This window comes from Lycium barbarum, chromosome 8 (genome assembly GCF_019175385.1).
Source record: "Lycium barbarum isolate Lr01 chromosome 8, ASM1917538v2, whole genome shotgun sequence".
Taxonomy (NCBI): Eukaryota; Viridiplantae; Streptophyta; class Magnoliopsida; order Solanales; family Solanaceae; genus Lycium; species Lycium barbarum.
The window spans coordinates 58,869,556-58,890,200 of NC_083344.1; positions in this window are offsets into that span (position 1 = coordinate 58,869,556).

A 20,645-nucleotide genomic window follows, 5' to 3' on the forward strand; every position below is an offset into this window, starting at 1 on the left:
GTTACCTTTTATTCAGTCTTGATCTTCTTTATTGTATTTAATGTTTTATATACTCAGTACATATCTCGTACTGACCCCCTTTCTTCGGGGGGCTGCGTTTCATACCCGCAGGTACAGACACTCGATTTGATGATCCTCCAGCTTAGGACTTATGCTCAGCTATTTTGGAGAGCTCCATTGTTCCGGAGCCTAGATTATTTAGGTACAGATCTTTTGATGTCGACTTATGCATGTCCAGGGGTATGGCAGGGCCCTGTCCCGTCATATTTCACTTGTACACTCTTAGAGGTCTGTAGACATATGTGGGTTGTATCTGACTGTGTCGATATGGTTTGTTTTGGATCTTTCCGTATATAGTGGCAGCCTTGTCAGCTTGTGTATTGTGTTATGCTTTGGTCAGCTGTGACTCCTCAAGAGATAGGTTTATGATATGCGGCGTTGTGAATCTTTCGTTTGTTTTTACAAGTTTCCATACAGTCCTTAGTTTCAGTCTGACTATATCTAGCAGGTTCGTATAAGAGTGTCCAGTTCGGGCACTAGTTGTTACATCCCATACTTTTGTACATTGGACTTGTCGTAATTTAATCGACATAAGTTCGAGGACAAGGTTAATTTTTGAGGTTATAAGTATTTATGCGATGCTTAAAAAGTGATAAGTAGGTGTCGTGAAGGTTAGAGGTTACACAAATCGAATAGTATAAGTTTCATCAATACTATACCAGTACCTTCGGGCTATGGTTTGAACCGCTCGCACCAGAGAATTTTGATCATATTCAAGTATGCAAATAACGAGATCGGTGTAGAAAAGGATGAGGTCCGGAAATAATTTAAGACTTGGAAGTGGGATGACGGTGATTGGAATAATATTTGGTGTATGTATAAAGAGGTTAAGGACTAGTGTTATATCTCATTATCATGATAACGAGTATATGAGGTGTGTTAAAAAAATATATTTTTACTTAGGTGAATTAAGGTTAAGGAATTAATTATGTGGATAATTTGTTAAATGTTGGGATAAAGTGGGAGAGTAACGGATTAATTGTGGTATTAATTTAATAAAACGGATAAGTTTCATTTATATGAATCCACGTGGGAACATGGGGATAAGAGAGGCTTATGACTATGCAACTATAAGAGGTTTAGGTGGCAGCAATATAGGTATGTCTTGGAGTGGTGAAAGTTAGGTAGGGGATTCACGTTTTCAAGTAGAGGAAATGGTGATTATATTAGTTCATTTGGAGAAAATTTAAGAAAGTCTCTAATAGAATAGTTGCTGCAATATTACTTGCTATGTGAGCAGCAACATATCTATTATTGACAAGAGGAACAACATTTATTAAGAGCAGCAACGCTATGAATTTTTTTTTTATGGATTTCGCTCATCGCTTCAATCTCGTTGTTCTACTTTATCTAGTTGTTGAATCCAGGATTTCTTCAAAGTGATGTAACGTGGAAGAAGAGTACTTATTTTCATATAAGGTAAGAAATCCTCTCTCCTAGATGTATTTGAGTTATCGGAATCGTATCTACGTTGCTAGATGAAAGAATTACGAAAACTATATCGGATATCGGATAAATTGTTATTGTTATCAGGTGGGCTGTTTGGTTGTTGTTATGAATTGTTTTGTGGGCTGGAATATCGTGGGATTGGCTGTAGTTGTTGTTGTTGTTATGTTTGTTGTTACACTATGTATATACGAAAATAAAGAAGTGTATACAAGTATCGGTATAGGAATGTATTTTGGGCTGTTTTGGAGGTGATTTAAGAATGGATTTGATTCTATTTGGATATGTGTTTATTGATATTGTTGTTGGTATGGTGATTGATATTTTGGCTAAGTTGGAATCACGAGGATTATTGTGTTTTTAGGGAAGATGCTGCCTGAATATCGTTAGATATCTAAGTAATTAAGGATTGGTTTGAAAGAGTATCCTAATTTGATTATTGGCATATTTGGTATTGTTTATACATTGGAGAAGACCGAGACCTAAGTTATGGTTAACTTGAGAAGTGACAAGGTATGTTAAGGCTATCCCTTCTTTCTTTTTTTGGCATGGTCTATATGAAACAAACAGACGACGAACGTATAAACTCCAAAGAAGCCCCTATTCTTAGAAATACTAGAATGGCTGATGTTCTTGATTTGCAGAAGTTATTTCATTATGTCCTGATACGTGTCTATGATTCCTGAAGTCCTATTTTGATATAATCCATAGTGACATTCGAAGGGTACTTGATATGACTATTGTCTTGATTTTCAAATGACAGTTCATTTTGATTATTCTATTGAGTCTCAGATATGACTTAGTTTGCATATGGTCGCTCACTACTCTGCTCGTGCATGCCGTAATATATCTTTCACCATGTCTTTGGTTTTAGTCTGCCTATATCTAACAGGTTTGTATACGAGTGTCCAGTTCGGGCACTGGTCATGGCCCATAGGGTTGGGTCGTGACAAAAGTGGTATCAGAGCAGTTCATCCTCGGAGTGTCTACAGACCGTGTCTAGTAGAGTCTTGTTTATCGGTGTGTTGTGCACCACATCTATAAACAAAAAGCTATAGGACATTTCGGATGTTACTTTTCCTTCTTACTCTATATCGTGCGATAGAGCCAAGAGATAGGAAATGATATCCCTCATATATTGATTGACCTTTGATTTCAGCAGGAGAGTGTGTCGACAAGAGAAGATAAATAATGCTACTGGGAGTTACAGAGGTAAGACATTTCATCGAGGTTACGTTAGCAGAAATTGGATATACAGAATGGCGAACCGATCATCAGCACGGTAAGTTATTGTAAGTATAGTAAGAAAGTGGATTCGATTTTTATATTGATGATAAGTTCAGTTATACAGTGTGAACAGGAGGAGCTAAAAAATCAGTAAAAATATAAGTAAACGGTAAGCAGGGTATATATTAGATATGGTATGAATGTTGCAGGTATGATTGAAATGCAGCTAAAGATTAAAAGGGAAAGTAAACAGAAAAGTATAACAAGTACAGTTTGAGTTGGACATACGAGGTAAGTTCATCATTTTCATACTGTAATGATAGGATTTGACCAAGTTGCAAGTCTGACTTCGAGAAATAAAGTTAACGGTTGAATTGATAGTAATAGGAATTATGAGGTCGATATCGACATGGTAAAAAAGAAATGCTAGGATAATTTGGAAGGGCTTGTGATACTAAGGGATGATTTAGAAAAGGCTGGCAAATCTTAATAGAACGTGATAGTGAGGTATCGGGTGAATTGATAAGTAGGGATAAATTACGACGAGTTTATAGTTAAAAGGAGTAATAGTATGATTGAGATAAGAGTACGGAGGAGGAAGAATTGTGACGAATACGGATGTATTGATAAAACAGCTTGTGAGATATTAAGGATAAGATTGATCAGAAAGGATAAAAGGTTAAGTACGCTGTCACGACCCAACCCCGTAGGCCGTGACTAGTGCCCGATCTGGGCACCCAAACACATTTATCAAATGCTATATCCATATTTATCCAACGCATTCAAGTATATAGCAGAAGCCGACAAGGCTGTATTTCGAAGTTAGATAATTTCCAGAAAAATTTTGGCAGAGTTTCCTTTGTTTTACGAACTATCCCATATACCCTGCACGCAGAAAATACCAACAAAGGCCACACAGGGCCAACAAAGCAACATTTAAATATATGCGGACCGGCCGCCGCGGCGAATGGGATCGCCCAAACACAACATAAGCACACAACTATACAGAAAGACCCCAACCCACAAACATGTCCACAGACCTCTAAACAGACCAACAGAATCATATGACGGGACAGGGCCCCGCCGTACCCATGAACGAGAATATACATATATAGAAGTGACAGACTATACCAAAAGATGGCTCTGAATAAAAGAGCGCTCCAAAAATAGTAGAATGAGATCCTAAGCGGACGGATCAGCAAACCTGTCGTCGGTACTTGCGCGGCATGAAAACGCAGCCCCCGAAGAAAGGGGGTCAGTACGAAATAGGTACTGAATATGTAAAGCCTGAATTACAGAAACAAACTCATAACTGGTGCAGAACATACAGAAAGTAAACGGAAAATCCAAAGTATCAGATACATAATTTCAAAACATGCAGAGTGTGTACAGAAACATATGTCATATCAAATCCGGCCCCTGCCAAGGGACTCGGCAGACAGAACGTGGCCACCCTCCCGACGCTGGTGCCACAACACAGAAGAATCAGAATAGGGGCATAACCCCGTAGCATAGTATGTCATATCAAATGGCCATAGAAAATCATATCAGAACAAGCGGACATGGCACATCATACTCCACAAACCCATGTACGCAAATACCTGCCCCCTCACATAGAGGCACGGCGAACAATGCAGAGGATCACGCTTGACAACATATCCTGGCCCGGGCTCAGTGTGGGAAACATTGGGGCATCCACGAATGGAGTAGTGAGAGACTAATGCAATTTAAAAATATCATAAATGTTTTCAAAGACTCGGTGGAGCGTATCAAAGCCAAACAAATCCAATGGAGTTGGACGGGATCATAATAGATGCATTTCGGATATCGTAATAATTTACAGAAGTGTAACCTTCCTGAAGTCGTTCCGAGTGTCAAAATAATTTACAAGACTTAATAGAATATTTAAAACAATATTCGATAGGTAATTAAAAAGGGTAGTCAAAACGTTTCTTTCAAAAATCGCTTAAAAAGAAAGCTTTAGTACATTAAGGGCAAAACCAGGAATAGTGGGCCCGCCTCGGGACAAACAAGGCGGCGGGCTCAAATTGTGCCCTCTAAGCTTATAGGGTCACCTAAAAAGGTTCTACAAACATTCTATGACTTTCCAAGTAATTTAGAGTAAAGTTGCATTATTTCATGCAAAGCGTTCTAAATGATTCAATTCTACTGTAGGAAAAACTGAAATTTTCTCTTGCGGATTTCGAGGGCCAAGAAGTCTTTCGAGGCCCGGATCGACCCTAACACACTAAGGGCATGCCAAGGGAAGAATTGGGGTTGCTTTACATACCTTTCAAACTCCTCACGCCTTTCCAAACTCACTTCCCGTTTCGTCAAAAATCTGCAATTGGTAAAGTTTACCAATTGTGAGTTATGAATACCAAAGTTTCAACTTAATGCATAATTTTCTACCGAAATTTCGGCAGCACTTCCCCTATACATATAGCACCCCTGAGAATTCAACTCGGTTAGAAACCATCAACAACAACCCAAACGACAACATCAACATCAACAAAGAACATTAAAAACACAAATATCCTTCAACTAGTCATCTTTCTCACAAGTTGCCATAACCTTCATTCTAACCCAAACTTTCAAACTAATATCAATAATTTTACATTCATCAACAATCAAGATCATCACCATATAGTTCTAGAAACATTTCATATCGTTTTCCTTAAGTTATACCCTCGATATACATAATATACAACTTTCCATCAAAGTCATAACTTGTGCAAAACATCAAATCTTTGGCATACCACTTCATAACATGTTTCCAACTTCCAAATTCATCAATGATCATCATAATTAACAACCAAACAACTTCATTTCCTTAATGTCGGAAAACCATACTAAAACGACATAAGTTTCTACATTCCAATTCAATACAAACTTATATCATTCTAACTTCATTTACATTACAAACATCACAATAGCACACTAACATACTAAACAACTTAATTCATTTCCATCCCAAGTTCAATACACCACACGGCCATAAGCCTTTTTTGTCAGCTTCAACTAAATCATTCAACTTCCAATTCCAATATGCATTTCATCACAACCACAACTAGAATATAACATGAATTCAACACATTGTGGCTATACCACCTATACATACATACGGCTACAAGCCATATTCCAAACCCACTTTGCAAACTTTCATTTTTCCATACAATCAACACATTTCTACATACTACAACACAAACAAAACTTAACAACACAATAAAAAGGTAGAAATTCTTACCTTTTCCTCAAGTCTTCTTCACTTGGAGATGTGATCACTTTAAAGAATCTAAAGCTTCTCCCTCCAAACCAACTATACCAAGATACAAAAGAACCTTAACTTAGTAGGAATTTAACAAGAAATTAATTTTTAAGACATGATTTTTGCTAGCCAATTTTCCATGGCAAACCCGAACCCTCCTTGCTCTTTTTTTTTTTCCTTTTGTTTGTTCTTGATATTTAATGTCTTGAATCTTCTAATTATATAATAAGAAGACTTGGTCACATGACCAAGCACATGACCAACTAAAATGGGCTTGGGTCAAGGCCTTAGGTGGCCGGCCATGGTCCTTATTTTGGGCCTCAATTTCAATTCAATTTTTGAGCCCAATAGCTTGTGAATCATATTTTGTAATTCCCGAAATTAATTTCCAATATTCCAAAATTGCCCTTAGCCTTGTCCCACACTTCGATGACTCTATTCTTTCATGCATAACTTCTATGTTCAACAAACTATCAAATTTGACCTTACATCTCAAAAATCCAATATATATCAAGTTTTTTCCAAACGTGTGAGAACACGGGATATAACATACGCCTACTCCACAGAGTGTAATGAAACCATAGTAAGAATCGTGAATATGGTTAAGAAGTGTTACACTATAAGATTGATTACGAACAGGATATTATGTAGATATAATAAGGATTGTTATGAAAATGAGTAAAGCCTAGCGAGGAACTAACTAAAAGATATGACGTGATTTATGCGACTAAAGTATAAAGGCAAATGTGAAATGGAAAGGCAAGGTATAGAACGAATAAGAAAGACTTATGAAGTCCTATAGGGAAAGTTTAGAATAGAGATTATGTGATAACGAAAATGAAAGCGAGCACAAGAAAAGAACGAGTTAAATTAAAGAAGGAAATAAGAAGAAAGCGAGCGGGATAACAGTGTAGTAATGGGTTATGACATGTATAGCCAAGAAAATGAGTAATTGTCACGACCCAGCCCCGTGGGCCGCGACTGGCACCCTACTTGGGTACCCAGACCAAATTATATATTCATTTCCAAATCCAACTTATTTCAGAATCTCATAAAAGTTATATCAAACATAGTTTATATCAAAATATGTCTTAAGCGGTCGCACAAATCAAAATGTCATATCGGATCCAAACTGAGCGGCGGAATAGACATCGCCGGTCAAAAGTGCAATCATAAGCATAAGGGCCATTCCGGGCCATCAAAACAAACGGACCGCTTTTAGATCAGAAAACAAAATCAAACAAACATATATAGGACCCTCGCCCCACATATATGACTACAGGCCTCTACGAACTCAAAACAAAGACATATGGCGAGACAGGGCCCCGCCGTACCCAAATAGTCAAATGCACAGAGTATACATAGCAAAAAGGAGTCTGTACAAAAAGGGGACTCCGAGTCAAGAAGGAGTACTCCGAAGTAGCAAAGGGGGAAGCCTACAGTGGAGGATCACCAATATTTGCACCTGCGGGCATGAAACGCAGCCCTCGAAGAATGGGGGCAGTACGAAATATGTACTGAGTATGTAAAGCACGGAGTACAGAAATATAGATCAAAACCGAAAGCAAATCAGATGACAAAATGGAGTAAAAATCCGTATCAAAATCATATACGTATACATAATGCAAATGAAATCATGCAAACGCTTAAGAACGTGGTCGCCACTCCGACGCTGGCGCCACACACAGCATAACACCAGAAGGTTTCAAATCTCCGTACATCCCCGAACACAAACATAATCATAGGTGAGCGTATCGCATCACGAGCCATATCACAGCATAACTCCAAACGGAACCCGGCCCTATGGCGAAGCCTCGGGAACCGTAACACAGCATACGGCCGAATTATCATAAGGCGCACGAATCAAAACCGGCCCGGGAACCGGTGAACGAAGTCATAACAAGGCACGAGCGGAGTCGTGAGCAGACAAATGCAAATCGTATTTCAAAACATAGTAATCTCATAAATCATTTCATAATACAAAATAATCGCATACTTAATCGATATAAAGTTTCATTTCACAAAACATTTCCAAAATAGTACGTATAGCTCAAAACGTAACTTAGCGTATCGTAATATTCAAAACATATCCCGTAGGAGGAAGTTCCAAAATCGAAAGTATCATTTCAAACTTTATTCAAAAGGACAGCCCAATAAGACAAATAGGGCGTCTCGGGGTTAGCGGGCCCACCTCGAGTCAAATTGAGGTGGCGAACATATTTTTCCGAACATTTATAGGCCAAAGGGTCATACATAATCATTTCTAAGTTACCCGACCACATTTCGATAGGTTTCGGACGAGTGGTGGCATTCTAGCCAAAATAGAGCCCTTAGGCTTCAATTGAATTGAATGAATAGTAACTTTTCTGTGGATCGGGTTTCGAGGAGCAGAAATGCTCCGGAAGTTCTCATATTCGCCTATCATACTAAGATATGCCAAACGAAGGAGTGGGAAGCTTTACATACCTTACAGACGTCTTACGCTCTCCCAAAAGTCAAGTCCCGTTTCGTCTGAAATCTGCAAATGGTCAAAGTTACCAATAGAGATTCTTAGGCTTAAAAATGCCTTAACTTCATTTTTGTCTACCGAAATTTCGGCAGCATTTCCCCTAAAAATCTAACATCCCCGAGACTTAGCTCGGCTCAAAATACATCAATACAACAGCCCACACATCAACAAACAACACAAGTAATAATCAAACCACTCTAGCTTCAAAGTTCTACTTTGTTACCTAAGTTGGCAACTTTCATTCAAACTTCCAAAACTCCAACTCTATATCTACATAATTGTATTCATTTCCTCATTCAAACTTATAAAATCACATCCCAAATACAATCCAAGCCATACACGAAATTGCCCCAAAATCCATTACTTTCCATAATTCTTCAAAACATCGAAAATTCACGACGAACATTCTAACTTGCGTCGTTTCATTCCGAATTCATTAATATCAACTATAACTCATATTTAAAGTATTTAGCACCCTAAATATACAATGACATACACAATTATACCAAAGGTATGCACTTTCCGATAATGTCCGAAATCATTTTCCAACGCCAATTTAATTCATCAATCAATCATTTACGACATAAAGATCACAACAACACATTATACAAACTAAACAAGATCAATTCACACCACTTTCTTCTTCCTAGGCTCACGGCCAACATACAATATACACACACACCCACGGCTTTCTATATACCCCAAAGTTACGGGATTCTCGTCTATTCCCAATCCTTAACACATTCATGTCAATTCTATAACATTAGAGGGGCAAAATTCTTACCTTTTCTTGAATTTCCGACTTGTCGCAAACGAGGTTCTTGTGCCAAACTAATTATACCCCGTTGAAGAGGGTCTTGAGCACTTCACAACTATGGGAAGGACAAGAATTTTTGATCCACAACAAAGCTTGAATTTTTTTTTCTTTCTCCTTTTTCTTAGCTTCGGCCGAACCCTCTTTTTTGTGGTGTTCTTGAATTTGATTTTTGTTCTTGAAAATTCTAAGTGTGAAGTGATATATATCCAATTGTGTAAGTCATGTGCTCAACACATGACATTAAAAATGGGTTGGGCTTTGGCCTTTGGCCGGCCACCCCACTACTTTGGGCCTCAATTTTTGCTTCAACTTTCTTGGCCCAATTCACTAAACGTCCCGTTTTGTAATTCCCGAAACTAATTTCTGAAATTCCAAATTTACCCTCGGCCTTTCCCGATGTCTTAACATTAAAGATTCCATAACCAACATAGTCATATTCACTAAAATCAAATTATGTCCTTATAACACACAAGTCGTAATTATTCCTCGATTTCCAATTATACGAAAACACGGGACATAACAGTAATATAAGTGACGGAACTATGAAAGACCAAACTATAGAAAGGTGAGTAACGAGATAGAATGAGTGCCAGAAAATGACTGGTATGATAAGAACAAACAGGGATGAACAGAGTACGTTTTGAGAATGAGAAAGGGGTTATGTAGAAGTAATGTTTTCCGAAGGATACAGAGGTGGCATAAGATTCCTTGTGCATAGAATAAAATATGGACATAGACTGGATAAATGGAAAGGAATACCAAAGAAAGCACCCAAGATAGACGTAATTAATTGAGTACGAGTGTAAAATAAAAGGGAAATATATAGCTACGAACTTAAAGGTAGTACGACGATAAGGTGATAAGATAAAACCATTATTAAGACGAACTTGATATAATTTTGAGTAAGTTAAAAGTCAGTTTTGGGTACACAACAAGGGTGAAAGAGCATAAGGCATAAAGGAGTACTGCGTGGATATGACTTCACCTTAGAAATAGTGAAATCCTTAAAGGACAAGGACTGTACATTTAAGGAATAAATGATTTGTTGTAAATTTATTAGAGGAAACAGATGATACACGTTGGGATAAAGATAATGTTACAAGAGAACTTTGGACACTTATCATCAGAATATAAGTGCTACCTAAATTGAGGATTTGGAACGACTACAAGTACTAAATAATTATTGATTGGAGTGAGTGGAATGTGGCTTTTGATGAGTTGCTACATTAGTTAGATTATTCAATTACAGATTATCAGATGAGATTTTGTACTATACATAGAAAGGTTCTCGTCGCTTCATGATTGGGTAGAATGTTACACCTCGGAAAATTTTCCGTTGGTTCGCAAGTAAACGAACTAGTGATGTGTGCGAGGAGTGCGAGTGTATAATGTTTCATGAGCAATGCGCGTATATGGACGAGAATTATTAGAATGAAAAGTCGAGAAATGTGAAAAGTTGAAAGTTGGCAAAACTGCCCAGTGGTCGTAAAGTTCAAAATACGGACCGTAAAATGGGATACAGTCCGTAAACTGGCAGTCGTAAATTGGCATGCAAGGTTTCAAATTTTTGCCCAGTTGAGAAATGGTAAAATACTACCAGGAGGACGGATCGTAAAGTGGTTTACGGCCCGTAAACCATGGTCGTAAATCACCATGCATGCAGCCAAAGTTTCTGGTTCTGCTTAAGGTTAAAAACGACCACGAGGGACGGTCTGTAAACTGGAATACGGACCGTAAACCTCCATGGACGACCACTGTTCACCTCAGCACAGATTTTCAATTCATTAAATATGAGGACCAAGACTTGATTTATTTCATTTCTACGTTACACCACTTCTCTCTAGAATCATCTCTCTACATTTATTTCATAAGTTTTCAAGGATTATAAGTCTCCAATAACATAAATAAGTGAATCAAGTGTAAGCAAGCCATTAAATACCATTCAAGTCAAGAAGTGCAAATGGAGAAAAACTAGGGTTTTGCTCAAAGTGAAGTATTATCAACCAAAGTTTGTTCCTACATCATCTAAGGTAAGATTCATGATATTTATATGTTGGTTAACATATTGGGGAGTTGAAATACTTGGATGGTAGAAGTATATGCTAAAATGGTCAATGGAGGGTAAAATGAAGAATGTGGATAATATGAATGACTAATGACTATTGTTATAATATTAAATGAAGGTAGAAACTTGAGCATCGAAGGAGTACGCGCAAGTGTAGAATAGTTCGACGAAGATGTATGTGAGGCTAACCCTTCATTCCTAAGGCATGGTTCTTGGCCAAATTCCTAATCCCTCTTTATGAGTATGTTGTCTTCACATGGTTGACATTCCGAGCTCATAAGCTCACGCCCCTTGATATGTGCTATGATTATACTATGTTCCTCGTATGGCGATTAAGTATATAACGTAGATGTAACGATAATGATGAGGATAGTAATGATGATGAGAGTAAAATGAGATTAGAGATGCTTACGAGCTATTATATATGTATATGTGTGCATATGAAGGGTTATGATAAGACCCCGAGCTTATGATGCCGGGTGAGAATATATGTATATGACTATGTATAAAGTATGTATACGATTATGAAACGTGCGCACACCTCTGCAGATGGTACGGATGACCGTGATGCCTTGGTAGGGCCAGGTATGTATGATCTTGAGCCTTGGTTGGCCAAGTATGTATGAAACACCGATCCTACGAGGTCAGGTATGATATGTAAATACTATGTAGATGATATGACTATGTATACAATATTAATATGAATGTGACAAGACTATGTGCATATGACACGTATTAGAAATGAGAAGTCCCTATGGAAAAGCAAGTATGTACCATGATGACGATAATAATGTCTCCCTTCCTATGATATTTCATATGTTGCTTATTATGCCTCTATATCGATGTTGATCACGCTTTACATACTCAGTACATTCTTCGTACTGACGTCCTTTTGTTTGTGGACGCTTCGTCATGCCCGCAGGTGCACCGGGAGACAGACTTGATCCATAGCTGCTTATCCAGAGATTGCATAGCAGAGCTCCATTTCTTCGGAGCTAGAGCTTTTGGGTACTCATTCTTTTGTGTAAATAATTATGGGCATAGCGGGGTCCTGTCCCGCTCATATGATATATCACATTCTTAGAGGCTTGTAGTCATGTGTATGTGGGTAGAGATGTTTGGCCATGTCGGCCTATGTTTTGTATATCTTTTGTTAGCCTCGTCGGCCTTGTACATTTGACGTGGCATAAATGCCAATGATATGCTAAATGATGATGGTCGTCCAATGGGACTAACATGATTAATGACCACAATGCTTGATTCGATTTACGGTTCGCTTAGATGTTATGTCATGTACGATAAGGGGTGCCCGGGTGGGGTAGCACCGGGTGCTCGTCGCGGCCCCCTAGCCGGGTCGTGACAAAAGTGGTATCAGAGCAGTTCAGTCCTAGGGTGTGTCTACGAGCCGTGTCTAGTAGAGTCTTGGTTATAGGTGTGTTGCGCGCCACACTTATAAACGAGAAGCTGCGGACATTTTTAGAATAAATGACCTTCTTTCTTCAAAAGAATCGTGCGATAGAGCTATGATGTAGGATTTTCTTGCTCCTAAATCGTGTGTTGTGTATTTCAGAGATGCCTAAAAAGAAAAAGGCTTCAGCAGCCCAAATAGGGCAAGATGGTGGCAGAAAAGCGGGCTAAAAAAGCACCGCCACCGGTAGTAGAGAAAAGTGAGTCCCAGAGTGCGGCTCAATTGCAGTCTTCCCAGACAGTGCCTATTACTAAGGAGCATGAGGGAGCCTCAGCCCCAGCTCCAGCTCCTCCACCTGATGCGTCAGGCCAAGATGTGAAATAGGCCATCAGATTGTTGACTCAGTTGGTTGCGGCCCAGACTCAGAGGCCAAGCTCAGGGCAGGGCGACAGGGCCGTTAGTGCAAGGGCCCGTGACTTCATTGCTTTGAAGCCTCCGAAATTCTTTGGGTAGAAACCGGAGGAGGATCCTCAGGACTTCATTGACGGTATGCTGAGGACGCTTCGATTGATACATGCTTCAGACACCGAGTCGGTGGAGCTAGCGTCATATAGATTGAGGGATGTTTCGATCCAGTGGTATACAGTTTGGATGGCTTCACGGGGAGCTAATGCACCTCCCCCGGTATGGCAAGAGTTTTTTGATGCTTTCCTCCGTCATTATATGCTTCCAGAGGTTCGGTGAGCTAGGGCCGATAAATTCTTGAATTTGAGGCAAGGTAGCATGAGTGCTATAGAGTACAGTCTCCGCTTCAATTCCATGGCTAGGTATGCTTCGGCCATGGTAGCGGATATGGGCGATCGGGTACACTGATTTGTGAAAGGCCTAGGGCCACATTTGATGGATAAATGCTTGACTACGTCCCTTCAGGATGGCATGGATATTGCACGCATTCAGGCACATGCTCAGGAATTAGAGGAACACCTACAGCAGCGGAGAAATGAACGTGAACAAGATAGGGGACATAACAAGAGAGCTAGACTTTCGGGTTCGAGGAGCTAGTCCAGAGGCGGACACAGACAGCAGTTTCCCAGCCATTCAGGCTATTCTATGACCAGTCTACCTCCACGGTTTTCAAGCCAGGGCCTTGATAGATCTGCTCGTTCAGGGCCGAGTCCGAGTTATTCAGGACCTCAGTTCAGAGATGATTTGGGCCAGTCAAGGCCACCCGTACCACAGTGTTCCCAGTGTGGGAAGATGCATTGGGGTCGATGCCGATTTGGTTCAGGTGATTGCTATTCATGTGGTCGGCCAGGCCATATTATGCGTGAGTGCCCCTCGGTTCATGGTAGAGGTAGGACCCAGCCTTCAGGGTCGGTAGCCGGATCTTCGGCATCTGTACGCCCTACGGGGCCAGGTTCACATGCGCCAGCTGGCCATGGTAGAGGCAGAGGGAGAGCTCCCACTTCTAGCGGTCCTCAGCACCGTATTTATGCTTTGGCTGGACGCCAAGATCTTGGGTCTTCTCCTGACGTGGTCACAGGTATATTATCGGTATTCTCTCATGATGTGTCTGCTTTGATTGATCCGGGCTCCACATTGTCTTATGTTACTCCTTATATTGCGGGTCGATTTATAGTCGAGCCAGAGTCGATCAAACCTTTTGAGGTATCTATGCCCGTTGGTGAATCGGTGATAGCTAGCCGAGTGTATAGAGATTGTATAGTTATGATATGTGACCGCCGTACTATAGCTGACTTGCATGAACTAAAGATGGTAGATTTTGATGTCATTATGGGCATGGATAGGTTTGCTTCTTGCTACGCCAATGTTGATTGTAGAATGAAAATGGTTCGCTTCCAGTTTCCGGGAGAACCAGTTTTAGAATGGAAAGGAAATACGGCGTTACCAAAAGGTAGGTTTATTTCCTATCTGAAGGCAAGGAAGATGATCACGAAAGGGTGCATTTATCACCTAGTGCGAGTTCAAGATGTAGAAGCTGAGTCGCCGACTCTCCAGTCAGTGCCGGTAGTGAATGAATTTCCGGACGTGTTCCCGGAAGAGCTTCCAGGCCTTCCTCCCGAGCGGGAGATCGATTTTGCGATTGATGTGTTGCCAGACACTAAACCCATATCTATTCCTCCCTATAGGATGGCACCCGTAGAATTGAAAGAGTTGAAAGAGCAATTGAAAGACTTGCTCGATAAAGGCTTTATTAGGCCTATTTCATCCTCGTGGGGAGCGCCCGTATTGTTCGTCCGTGTCACACCCCAATATCCCTAGGGTGTGATGGGCACCCGACCCTTACTTAGAGCCGAGCGAACCCTCAGACTCTTGCTGCACATAAAATCACGTCAAACTTGTTAAATCAAATAAGATAAAATACAAGGTAATTCTTTTTTTCTTCAGAAATATTCCTTCGCGTAGCTCCCAAGTCGAACAAATCTATGATCATACAAAATTTAGTACATAACACAGACCGACATATCGGCTGACGGAGCCGCTTACAAACTGACAACCAATACCCACGACGCTGTCTGCAAAGTCTCTAACATAAGTCCAGAAAGCATAACATACAAACTCTGACTCGGCAGCACTCCGGGAGCAAATGGAGCTCGCCATCTGCACTGAAACATCTTATATACTATCTTCAACTCACCTGGGAGTACCTGCGCGGCATGAAACGCAGCCCCCGAAGAAAGGGGGTCAGTACGGAATATGTACTGAGCATGTAAGGCATGAAACACAGAAAACGAAGTCATAGCCGAATTAAAATGTACAGAAGGTGAGCACAAGAACCAGAATTCCAAAGTGTCACATCTGACGTACAAATCATACATAAAAGGTTCCGGAAGACAAATACAGCAATCAAAATGCCAAAATACTTTGCTTTCCTTTGAAAAACATTTCCGTCTCATACACACAGAAAATCAAAGACACAATTACTGCGGCCAAAAGTCCAGCGGTCACTATCACACATACCGCGACCAAGTGTCCAGCGGTTAGCATCCCAAACCCGACATACCGCGGTCAGGGGTCCAGCGGTCAATGTCGCAGATACCGCGGTCAGGAGTCCAGCGGTCAATATCACAAATGCGGCATGCCGCGGTCAAGAATCCAGCGGTCAATATCACAAATGCGGCATACCGCGGTCAAGAATCCAGCGGTCAATGTCGCACACACCGCGGTCAAGAATCCAGCGGTCAATATCACATAGTGCGCACAATAATATAAATGCCAACTTTATTACTTTCCAAACATAGATCACACATGCCAGAATCATGCATCACGCAAGAATCGTATATCAGGAAAAATACAGAAGGTAAGTAGCTTATCCAGAATATCAGAATACTTACTTTTATATCATACAAGAATAGCTCAGGTGAGACAAACGAAGGAAGTTTCGGAACTTGTGGGCCCACCTCGGGTCAAGTCGAGGTGGCGGATATAAATTACAAACATTGCACTCTATGGAGTCATCCATGAAGGTTTCAAAGCGAGCCTATCACGTCTGTACGGGTTATGGATGTTTGAACAGTTTTCCAACAAAACTTAAGGACTATAATTCAATTGTGCTGAATGAATAGTACCAAAATTCAGACTCGCATTTCTATGAGCAAAATAACCTACGAGGCTCAAATCCGAATCTAGTACACCTAGGACATGCCAAGAGAAGAAAAGGGATAGCTTTACATACCTCACTTGCGCCTTACGCTCGTCCAAACTCAATCCCCGTTTCGTCCAAAATCTACAATTGGTCATAGTTGCCAAATGTAAGTTTCAAGCTTAAATTCATATTGTCTACCGAAATTTCGGCAGCATTTCCCCTGTAAATTCAACGTCCCCGAGAATTATCTCGGCCCAAAATACCAACAACAACAACCCAACATTACCAACAACATCAACCATCATCACAAAATACATTATAATATAAATAGTCTTCTTTTCTACCTAATTCAACATCTTCCATCCCAACTTCACACTATCAAACTAACGTCAACATTTTTATGTTTATTCACTAATTCAAGACCATTCAAATACAATTCAAGAACATTTTCCATTATTCTACAAAATATGCAAAAGTTCCACCAAACCATAATCCACCTAAACTTCCAATCTTCAACATAAACATCCATAGCATATTCTTATCTTCCAATTTCATTTACAACAACAACAATTTGTATCTTACAACTTCATTCTCATAATTACATAAACTATAATAAAATCACATACTTTCCGACAACAACTTAACAACAATTTTCTCATGCCAACTAGAACCATTAACCTTCCATTTTCATCACAAGACTACAACAACACAATTAATACACTAAATAAAATAAATTCATCTTCTCTCCAACACCCACCACATCCGGCCACATACAAACACACCCATAACACATCAATTTCACACTTTTTATTCATTTCCACATGCTAGAACATATATATATATATATATAATTCTTCCAATATAAAAGAGTGAAATTCTTAACTTTTTCTAATTTTCCCCACTTGCCACAAGAAGCACTTTCTTGCCTCAAAATTTATACCATGTTGAAGAGCATCCTTGAGTTAGTAATATTGCTAGAAAATCATGATTTTTGGATCACAATTGAAGGATTTGGGAATTTGTTTCTCCTTTTTCTTGAAGGGGCCGAAACCCCCTCCTTTTGTTCTTGCTCTTTTTTTTTTTTTTTTTTGTGTCTCTTGAATGTTCTTGAATATGATAAGTGTCCCCTTTTTATTTTATGATCACATGACAATTTCCATGGGCTTGGGCCATGTAGCATGGCTGGCCAAGCCCCTCAAATTTGGGACTCTTTTTTTTTTTTTTTTTTTTTGAGCCCAATTAGCTATGAATCATGTTAGTAATTCACGGAACTAATTTCCGAAATTCCAATTTTTCCCTTGGCCTCCTTCCATATTCCCTCATCAATATTTTCCATGAACAACATATATATTGAACAAAATCAAAATATGGCCTTGTCTTTAACTTGTCACAATTATTTCAAATTTTTCGAATATGCAAAATTGCGGGATATAACAGTCCGAAAGAAAGATGGCTCCCTGAGAATGTGCATTGATTATAGGCAATTGAATAAAGTAACGATTAAGAATAAATATCCTCTCCCAAGGATTGATGACTTGTTTGATCAATTGCAAGGCACCAAATGGTTTTCAAAGATTGATTTGAGGTCCGGGTATCATCAAGTGAGAGTTAGGGAGAAAGATATCCCTAAGACAGCCTGCAGAACGAGATATGGTCATTTTGAATTCCGGGTGATGTATTTGGGCTAACTAATGCGCCAGCGGTATTTATGGATTTGATGAATAATGTGTTCGGGTCCTTTCTGGACTTATTTGTAATCGTATTCATTGATGATATTTTGGTGTATTCTAGATACGAAGCAGAACATTCGGATCATTTGCGTATTGTCCTTGGAGTTCTTCGAACTCGAGAATTGTTTGCAAAGTTTTCCAAATGTGAGTTCTGGTTGAACTCAGTGGCATTTTTAGGGCATATTGTGGCAGCCGATGGTATCTGAGTGGATAGTCAAAAGATTGAGGTCGTGAAAACATTGCCAAGACCCACAACTCGTACAGAGGTTCGTAGCTTTCTGGGCTAAGCAGGTTATTACAGGAGATTCGTTGAAGGTTTTTCCTCTATTTCTGCACCACTCATAAATTTGACACAGAAATCAGCCAAGTTTCAATGGACAGATGCTTGCGAACGTAGTTTCCTAGAGTTAAAGGGTCGATTGACTTCTGCCCCAGTTCTGACACTTCCAGAGGGATTGGAAGGATACGTTGTGTATTGCGACGCTTCAGGTATTGGGCTAGGCTGTGTGTTGATGCAACATGGCAAGGTGATTGTGTATGCTTCAAGGCAATTGCGGAAACATGAGCAGAATTATCCTACCCATGACTTAGAATTGGCTGCGGTGGTCCATGCATTAAAGATATGGAGACATTACTTATATGGTTTCCACGTGGATATTTACACAGATCATAAGAGTCTTCAATACATCTTCAAGCAGAAAGAGTTGAATTTGCGGCAACGACGATGGCTAGAGTTGCTAAAAGACTATGATGTTGAGATCCTGTACCACCCCGGGATGGCAAATGTGGTGGCTGATGCTCTTAGCCGTAGGTCGATGGGAATTCTAAGTGATGTACGACTAGAAAAGAAAGAGATGGCCCGTGAGCTTCAACAGTTAGCTAGCCTAGGAGTCCGAGTAGTGGACTCAGGTAGCAGCGGAGCTACTATTCAGAATTCAGCAGTTTCATCGCTAGTAGCGGAAGTAAAAGAGCGACAATATGAGGATTCCATGCTAATGCAGCACAGAGATGCCCTCCCTCAAAAAGAGGAGTCACCATTTGATATTTCGGGAGACGGAGTTCTCCGATGTCGAGGCAGGTTATGTGTTCCTGATGTGGTGGGCCTACGTCACCAAATATTGAGGGAAGCCCATTGTTCCCATTATTCTGTCCACCCCAGGATGACAAAAATGTATCATGATCTTAAGTCTATATATTGGTGGAATGGGATGAAGAAAGATATAGCGGAATTCGTAGCCCAGTGTCCTAATTGCCAACAAGTGAAGATTCAACACCAAAAGCCGGGTGGATTATTGCAAGCTATAGAAATCCCTACGTGGAAGTGGGAAGTGATTAATATGGATTTCATTTCAGGCTTACCCCATTCTCGATGTAAATATGATTCCATATGGGTGATCGTGGATAGACTCACCAAATCAGCTCATTTCTTACCGGTCAGAACGACCTATGTGGCAGAAGATTATGCAAAGCTTTATCTTAAGGAGATAGTGAGACTCCACGGTGTTCCAGTATCTATTATCTCCGATAGAGGGACTCAGTTTATAGCCAAGTTTTGGAGGTCTTTCCAAGAGGGTTTAAGGACCCAAGTGCGCCTTAGCACGGCATTTCATCCACAGACCGATGGGCAGGCTGAACGTACTATTCAGACTCTGGAGGATATGTTGCGAGCATGTATGATAGATTTTGGAGGGAATTGGGATGATCATTTGCCACTCATTGGGTTTGCATACAATAATAGTTATCACTCCAGCATTCAAATGGCATCGTATGAGGCTTTATATGGGTGGAAGTGTAGATCCCCAATTGGGTGGTTTGAAACTGGAGAGACTAAATTGATAGGACCAGACTTGGTCCAGCAAGCTATAGAGAAAGTTAATCTCATACAAGATCGGTTGTTAACAGCCCAGAGTCATCAAAACTCCTATGCGGATACCGTCGAAGGGACTTAAAGTTCGAAGTGAAGGATTGGGTATTCTTGAAAGTGTCGCCGATGAAGGGTATAATGAGATTTGGCAAAAAGGGGAAGCTTAGTCCCCGGTATGTTGGGCCATATGAAATTGTACGCAAGATAGGCAAAGTGTCCTATGAGCTAGATCTACCTTCCGAGTTGGAGTCAGTTCATCCAGTATTCCACGTCTCGATGCTTCGAAAATGTATTGGAGATCCTACTAGGATCGTCCCAGTATATGATGTACAAGTGACAGAGAGATTGACTTATGATGAAATACCCATTGCCATATTAGACAGGCAAGTACGGAGGCTTAGAAACAAAGAAGTGGCCTCAGTTAAGATTCTATGGAGAAGCAGTAAACGAGAGGAAATGACGTGGGAAACGGAAGAAGGTATGCGGTCCAAATACCCACATTTATTTCAGCCTTTGGACGAGGACCAAGATAAGGCATCAAGATCACAAGGTATGTATGATTCCTTTTTATGCATTTAGGTCGTGTGTGGCCAAATTTTTTTTTATGCTGCTATGTTGTGGCCCTGTGAGGCGTTGCTATTGTG